At 39.1% G+C, this 8,350-nt stretch overlaps 1 long non-coding RNA gene across 3 annotated transcripts in view; it reads left to right on the forward strand.

Annotated features, from left to right (window-relative positions):
- The first annotated feature begins 960 nt into the window (after window positions 1–960).
- LOC108498669 overlaps window positions 961–8,350 on the forward strand; it is a 47,978-nt gene continuing 40,588 nt past the window's right edge. For 2 of the 3 annotated variants that reach the window (XR_001875259.1, XR_001875257.1), the window contains exons 1-2: window positions 961–1,059; window positions 2,376–2,639. This is a non-coding gene — a long non-coding RNA (uncharacterized LOC108498669). The remainder of the gene's footprint in view (window positions 1,060–2,375; window positions 2,640–8,350) is intronic. The other variant, XR_001875258.1, reaches the window with a different exon arrangement.

The following is an 8,350-nucleotide window of genomic DNA, read 5'->3' on the forward strand; positions in this document are numbered from 1 at the left end:
GCAATTCCACTCAAGCCAGTGGCATTTCAAAGGTTTCAGATAACAAGAGAATTTGTCCCAGTCAGTGTTTTGCAGGCGATTTACAACCAGAGTTCACTGACTTCAGTGAAAATTCCACCATGATAACCATGACAGAGCTGGGAATGATTATATACAGTTAAGATATAAAGACCTAATGAAGCATGCACAAATCAGTTCAATACTTGGAATATTCTCTCTGGACTGCTGGCTAGATAATAACTTAAATAGATTAAGAGTTATAAACAGGATTCTTCTTTGTCTTTATCTTCTAATTAAATAAGGACTAACCTACACTAGGAAAGTAGTAATCTATAAAGTTATTCAAAAGACAATTGAAAGAATAAATAAAATTCTAGAGATGTTTTCCCACCAAAAAAGCTTGCCCTTTCATCCTGCATTTTTCCGGTCTTAACTAGAGCAATCTTGTTCAGAAATGTGTGGAGCAGTCAACCATATATCCACTGTCACTTCTCATTTATTGATGGTTAATATACTGATGTAGGCACTTCAGATTTGTCAGCAATTATTAGAGATAATTCACATTACACATATACGCACAAAATTAATACAATATTGAGCAAACTTCTAATTTCTTTTCCATTTCTTTGAAGATAAAAAATCACTGTCTGGTTTTTGGAGCATGAGAAACAGCATGGAAAATACCATAAGGGACTATTACCCTGTCTCCAGCATGGTCTCCCAACAATTCTCTGGTAACTAGGGAATTATTCTTAATTATGTCCTGGACACTTGTAATGGTTTTGAGTTTAGGCCTTCCTTCCTGGTTGCCAGGAAGGAAGGAAGGAAGTATTCCATCCTATTCCTTTATATAATCCAGCATATAAATAGACGGAGAGAGAAGCCTCTTTCTCTCTTCCCTTCCGGCCAGGTTTGGAGGCAGCAGACTCCCGCAGGCCGGTCTCGCTCCTGTGGAGGAGTTGAGGCCTGGCCGGGCCTACGGGGCCTGTTGTTTCTGCCGATCCAGAGTCTGGCAGTGTGGCGGTGGCGTTTGGGCGATTGTGCTATCCCAAGGAAATAGTAAGATATTCTTTTGCTAATTCTTTAGTTTACCAGATCCTGAGTTTTTTGATTGTGCATATCTGTTTTGGTTTTGTCTTTTTTTTTGTCCTTTTTTTCCCCTTCCCTTTCCCTTTCCCTTTTGGGATTGTATACAGTATTTCAACTGTATATAACACTTCACCACATTCTACCATGCAATAACCCTTAAGAACCTGGACTGTCATATGTAACTGGGTCATTATCAGTTTTACTAATGGAAATTAATCACCTCTGGTAGAGCTGCATTGGTGGAAATTGTTGTAGAATGTTACTCAGGGTTTCACTACCGTCTCTTATCCCTAAAAGGACAAGATGCTGGGACCAGTTCAGGAGATGGATGGTAGATGTTTTCCTGTTTTCAGGTACTGACAAAGAGCTTGGCAGCTCTTTCATGTGTTAATCCTGCAGGCAGTACTAACTCAGAATTTCCAAAGACTTGCCATCACAGTGAGATGTGGAATGATTATGCAGTTATCAAATGCAGGCATGTTCAGAATATTGGAAAAAAGCCTCTGTAAGGTGCAAAACAAAATTATTGAAACAGAAGAAGCCACTGAATGCAGAAATAACTATAATATAATTACACATTATCTAAAAATACTGAGGCTGATGGTAATAAATACAGTCATAAGAACTGGGGTAGCATTCAATCTATCACAGGATTCCAAAAAAAACAGTTAGAAAGAAACAAGAATCATAACAGATAAGGAACAGAACAAACAGAGCAAAGTGCTGCTAATCTTTATTAGGGTAAAAAAAAAGTCCAGTCTTTTATGATCTCACTGCTAGTCACTGCTTTCAAGGAAAATTACATTGTTTATATCTGATTTTTTTCCATATTTTGCGTGATCAGTATTACAGCCTTCCAATCTCTGCCTTCTCCACTTCCTGCCTTCTGTTTATGTGATGATTAAGGACAATTTAAGGAGCAGAGATTTCCGATGTGGCAGCCCCAGATGAGGAACTGGAGGATTGTAAAGCTAGTCATCCAAAGAGTAAAATGGCTCCCTCACACTTATTCACTGTGCTATGGGCTATAGACAGCCCATGGCAGAGCTGTGTACATGCCCTATATTGCAGAGTGCAGACTGGAGCCAGAACTTGCCTGGAAATTTTAACCAAGTTGCATACAATCAAAAGAAAAGAACAGGGAATCATGCATGGCATCACCAGTTGAACCTTCTATGTTTGTGGCCCTTTACTATATTATCACCATTATCCATGCCCACATAATGATGTAATTGTTCAAGACTGGTTTATAATCACAATGACATTTCACCCTTCCGTCACGACAGATGGGCTGCTGATTCCTGCAGGACTCCAATGACTGCTGTAATCCATAAACAGAGACCTAAGAAGTACTGGCAGAGAAAAAATGAGCTGCAGGCAGAAAGCTCAGTATCAGTGTAAGCCATTTGAAAAGCCATTTGACGAACTACATAGACCTAGACCGTTTACCTCTGCTGGTTTTGGGAACAGCTCTGAAAGATGCCCTAATCTGCTTTCAGCTCTAATGCTCCAAAGAATGACAGTGACAGAGAGGAATAACAAGAGAACAGGTGCGGTAGTAGGGATGATTGAAATCTCTCATCCATAGTGTTGGCTTTAATCAGATTTTAAAAAGAGAAAAGCTTAAAGAAAGCAAGTTCTATTTTGCAAAAATCCCATGAACTCTCAGAAAACAATCAGTCAGTAAATTTCTTACCAAGCCAGCATGTTTATGAAAAGTAAAAGTATGTTCATGAGAGTACCAGCTTCATGAGTGCCTTACATTCATACTTGCTCAACATTATCTTCTGCCTGCCTTTCCAAGGACTTCACAATGTGTACCCATCTGAATTTGTGAGTAAATATTTGCTGTTTCAAAAATTTCTACTTAAATTGAAAATAAGTTTGTGCTCCCAGGTAGGGATTTTTGGTTATAACTTCTCATTTTCTACCAATGGCTGCTTTAAACAAAACCAGGCATGTTTCTGAGCTTACTGATCCTACTTTTTCCCTGGAATGAAACCAAAAGTAAAACTCTAATCCTTGTCACTTAACTGACAAATGACTATCATTTTAGATAAATGCAAAAAACTTCTCTGAAAAGCAGATCTCTACACAGTTGTGTCAACTATGTTTGCAGGGTCCCTTCACCTCCTGCATTTTGTGTCTGATATCAGACTCCTTTCTCTCAAAACCAAAACTGTGTTGGTCAGAACTTTCAAGGCTGAAAATTATCCTTTCTTTTTTCACTTGCAATCTACTGGCTAAACAGTTGCTTTGTAATTGACACATGAAAGTAAAGCCATTTATGCAACCTTTTTATTACTAATTAAGATTTAAAATATTTTGATAACTTTCTAGAAAAAAACTTGATGAGGTCACTTGTGAGAGAATCATGGACATCTGCTGATCTTTATCTGAGACAAATTCATTATCAGAGTAAATTCACAGAACAGTTACAGTGGCACTGCAGCTGGTGGCACACTTCGTCCTATAACTTCAGTTCCTTTTTCTTCATGTCCTTCTTTAGTGGTTTGTCCTTTCAAATTAAAAGAAAATAAAATAATGTTCATTGCAAAACTTTTTTTAAAGAATTAATTACACATTGAGTAACTGATTATGAATAATAAGTGCTAAATAAAAGAACCCTTTTTTCCCAGCTGTGTTGTGCCAGAGGACAGTTACAACAAGATATTTCTGCCCTGGTCTGTTCCTCCCAGATGACTTCAGAGTTGATTTTTTCATGGTTATTCTTTTTCTATTCTTCATTATTATTGTTTTAGTATGGGTCTTCCCCTTCTTGTGTTTTACAAATCCATGAGCAAAAACCATGTCTTTTCCTTAAAAGACGTTTGTCTCTTTTAAAGCAAATTACAGCAGAAGGACCTCCATTATCTGAACTGAAAAAGGTCTAGGATACCATAGGTAATAGAAATATGTAGGAAACATAAGTGCTAGTTAACCACAGATCCAGCATAAGTGTAATTTGGCCTGTGCTGACACAGAACTCATAAGCTTATCCTGACCAAGTTGAGAGCTCATACAATCCACATCAAAAATGCCCCTGCATTGTGGCTTGCTGGGACCAGGTCCTTAAGGTATCTATGTGTTTGGATGGAGAAATAGTTATCAGAAAACATCACCCCGACAATAGGAAAAGCACGTGCTGAGAAGTAAAGCATGGAAATCAGCAAAGACTAGAAGTCCTGCTGAATATACAACATGGTCCCTGCTCGAAGAGGGGCTGAGGCATATCGCTGTGCTGGCTCTGTGTCCTCACTCAGGGCTGCATAGGAAACCACAATTCCCTCTCATGGGGTGAGGAGATGTGGAAGCGGGTCAGTAATGGCCAGTATGAGGTTTAGAAAGTCTGACACTGAAGGGCTACGTCTCTACTCAGTGTTTTCAGATCCTTGATTCTCCACAAAGGTACCTCGGATCTACCAGGATGAAAAGTTCGGCCTTGTTCTGGGTGCAGAACCAAGAGTACTGTCCTAGGACCTAATCTGGGCATGGGAGAGGAACATCCTCCTCCACGTAGCTCCACGCCTGAGCTAAGCTTCAAGGCAAGATACTCTCCAAAATTCTAGGCAGTGGGCAAAAGAAATGTGTTGTATAAACCAGTAGTATTTTCTAGAATGTGTCAGTGGTATATGCTTTGCTAAGTGCATCAAGGATTGCCATGTATTTTTATTAATTCATTATGGTTGATCTAGTTATATAAACAGGAAATGGCAATAGATTAGCTCCTGGAGAGTGTTTCATATGGGATTATATTTAATGCTGAAATTCCTGTCAAAATCTTAACTTTCAAAATACTGATAACACAGTACATACTGTGCACTTTTTTGAACACTTGAGCAATGCATTCCCTGCAACACACTCAGAGCCCTAATAATCAAGATTGCATTTAGAGAAGCTTAATTTTCATTCTATTAATCTCTCCAGTGGTAAGAGTAATTATTCAGTATTCACTGAGAAGCAATCCCATAACATGCACAGGGTGCCAGTATGTTAGCATGGCTTGAATGGCCGCATAGTGAGAAGAAATGTTTCTCTCTCACCAGCAAATTATTATGCAGGCCCTTAAAAAGACTGTGGATTGTATTTGCAAGATATGAAATTCCCTCTGCTACTCCAAATTACCTCCAAAGTGTCCTATCTTGTTTAGTATCATCTTTAAGGTCTTCCTTCCAAGACTCCCTTTCCTTTTATAACTACTTCTTTTTTTTTCACCATGCACATTTGTCCAGCCCTACATTCTGCTAAGGACTTTTACCATTATAGTCATTTCTTATTCCTCTTACCTAAAGACTTTTTAAACAACTCCTTCTGTGTCTTGTGCGGCCTCTTCAGGTGAACAAGGCAGAAAAACAGCATTTGAATAACATAGGAACCACTGAACGCTAACTGATGAGTTCTCTTTGTGTTAAAGCCATTTCTATTTCCAGGAAGTAAAGATAATTTTTTTACTGTGACTTTTCTTTGAAGAAAATATATCTTCTAACCAATTAGTATCTTCCATTGTAAAAGATGCAGAATGGTGAAAACTAAAATGGTCTCTTAGACGACGTTGCAAATCTGTAAGTAACTAAACCTACAACTTAAACTTTGTACCTGTCAACATTATTAATCATGTCTCTTGTGTTTATTTCCTTCTGCAGACTCCTGTCATATATTTTGACTATCCTGAAAATAAAAACTATCTATAGTTTTTATTTATTTAATAACTGCAATATGAGAACAGTCTATACTGGTTTTGAGAATTTGCCCTGTGCACCTGACAGGCAAATTCCTGGATACTCAGCACTGGATGGTCACAGTTATTGTATCTAAGCTTCATATGTTAACTGACTTCTCAATTTTACAGTGGCTGAACAAACATCCAAAGCAAGGTGCCACAGGGATCTTGTGTCTTCTTCTTCAATGTAACTTCAATAGGCAGCCATGGTGCCTGCCCCTGTCTGCAGAGGCTATATGATTGCTGTTCATTGTTCACTCTCTTAATCCTTCTAAATCTTCTTATTTCTAATTATTATTATTTATCTTGGTCTATCATCATTATTTATTTAAGTCTATCCTCGGCTGATCCACCTCTCTCCATATAAACTTTGACTACTCCTAATTCTTCCCCATCTGCACTCTCAACTGCTTCTTCACCAGTTCCTACAATTACAAGTTTATGAGAGTTATCAAGTCCTCCAGGTCAGGCAAACATATGTTCTCATCAAACAGGAATAAATTCATGCACGCAGTATGTACCTGGACTCTCCTCTTGATATTTTAAGGGGCACAATGTAATGAATAAGCTTATGAATCACATTTGGAAGATGCCAGATTCCTGCTGTATAAGCATTCTTGAGGGCCTGCGGGTACTATTATGTTTGCTTCAGGGTTTATGAAGATGGTGAGGAGCCAGGTTTTGAGAGAGGAATTATTAACTGCAACGAGCCTGCCACCTCTAGATGAATGTGAGTGATCCTGTAGGAATCGGCACCACATGCACATGTTCTGGCTTCCTGGAATCCCCAAAGGGAGCCAGACTCAATGTCTCCCTTCCAGAACAATGCAGTCTAGGATAATATAGTGTGAAAGGAAGGCTCATGGCATGCTCTGTGGAACTGAACCACCACAGCTGTGAATATTATTTTTGACTCGTACAAACTCAGCGTAGGTGTGTTCTCTGGCGCTGAAGGCTGCACTGTCCTCAGAGAGTGCTCGAAGTTATGTTAATCCCTTGTACTGCAACTATTATGGGGAAATATTTGTCTGTTTTAAAGAGCTATTGTATGAACTGGAATTATTTATTTTGATCTCCAGGAAAGAAAACTATTGCCATTGTTGCGTCTTTATACTGAGAATTTCTCTTCCCTGCTGATGGGAAACACAAGTCCGGGTACTGCCCTTGGCTGTGTGCTTACCAGAGGAGACGTCAGAGAAGACGACTGCTGTCAGTAGCTCTCTCCACGCTTTACATGAGCTTGCCCTATAAAATGATTGGCTCCTGGTAATCTGCATCTCAGTGAAGTTATAGAAAAACCTCTTGACACAGTTTTCATTTACAGAAGACAACTGCCTCCTCTGTCCCTCAGGCTGGCCTGGCTACCATTCCACTTTCTCCTGAATTCCCCTGAGATTAACTCTTCGTTGTCCAGCACTCCATCATTTATCTCACTTCATCACCCCTCAGCCTGCCTCTTTCAGCTCTCTCCACATTAATTTTGACTCTTCCCTAGACCTCAAAATCATTTAGGCTTTTGCAGTGTGTATGCAGCTGTGTTCATGGTCAGACTCAAGGTCTGCCTGAGAGCCAGTAAGGCCAGGGTGAACATTAATGTGTAAGCAATGAGGAAACCATTGAATGTGACCTTGAATCCTAAACTAACATGACAGTATAAACACAGTCACAGTTATTGCTCATATGCTCTCTGCCTGTCTGAACAATCTCTCTCTTTTTCTCTCAGGTTCCCCCATTCACTGTCACCAAACTTTCATTGCTTCCTTCACCATTCCTCACTCTCACTGTGAGATTGGAGACCTTTTAAGCAAGTTGAATAGAGGTATTCAAACAGTACAGAAAGGCTACTAAAAAACACCTTGTCCTGAATGGCTTCACATACATCTATGCCATAATGAAGTTCAGAGTCTCTATTTGGATACCCACAGGCCTCTGAAATTTTTAAACTAATCAGTCAGTGATTCATCCAAATTATTTCAGTACAGTCCTCAGAACTCATCTATGTAAGAGAATTGTGAATTCCTGTCCACAGTGTCATGACTTTGCCCAGTCATCCTCCTGTCTGATTAATCAGCACTGGTAGACAAAAGTATTGACACAAGTGGCCTCATCGATGGCAGAGACAGAGTTAGAACCCAGAAGATGCCTCAAATTCTGCTTCACTTACTTATGGAGAGTGGAGGAAAGCACTATTATGCTGAATATTTTTTTATTAAATATTCAGGTTTTTGTGTCTTGCTTTACGTTCACAAAGGGTTACCAAATTTCAGCATATTCCCCAGTCACTGCCGTCACTCTTCATTCTGATAATTGTTTTACAGGCAGGAAACCCCACTATTTATTAAATTACTTTTTAATGAACATATAATAACAACTAACAATAAATGAAACTGGAGAAGGCAAGAAGGACCCATAATCTTAGCCATCGACTCTGTCTAAAAGTGTCAAACATGATGCTAATTTAATTTATGATTTAAGAAGATTACAGAAACTGTACTATATTAATTTCCATTTCCACTGCCTCAGCAGTCATCTAGCATTGGA

Source organism: Lepidothrix coronata, unplaced genomic scaffold (assembly GCF_001604755.1).
Source record: "Lepidothrix coronata isolate B3197 unplaced genomic scaffold, Lepidothrix_coronata-1.0 Scaffold62, whole genome shotgun sequence".
NCBI classification, from domain to species: domain Eukaryota; kingdom Metazoa; phylum Chordata; class Aves; order Passeriformes; family Pipridae; genus Lepidothrix; species Lepidothrix coronata.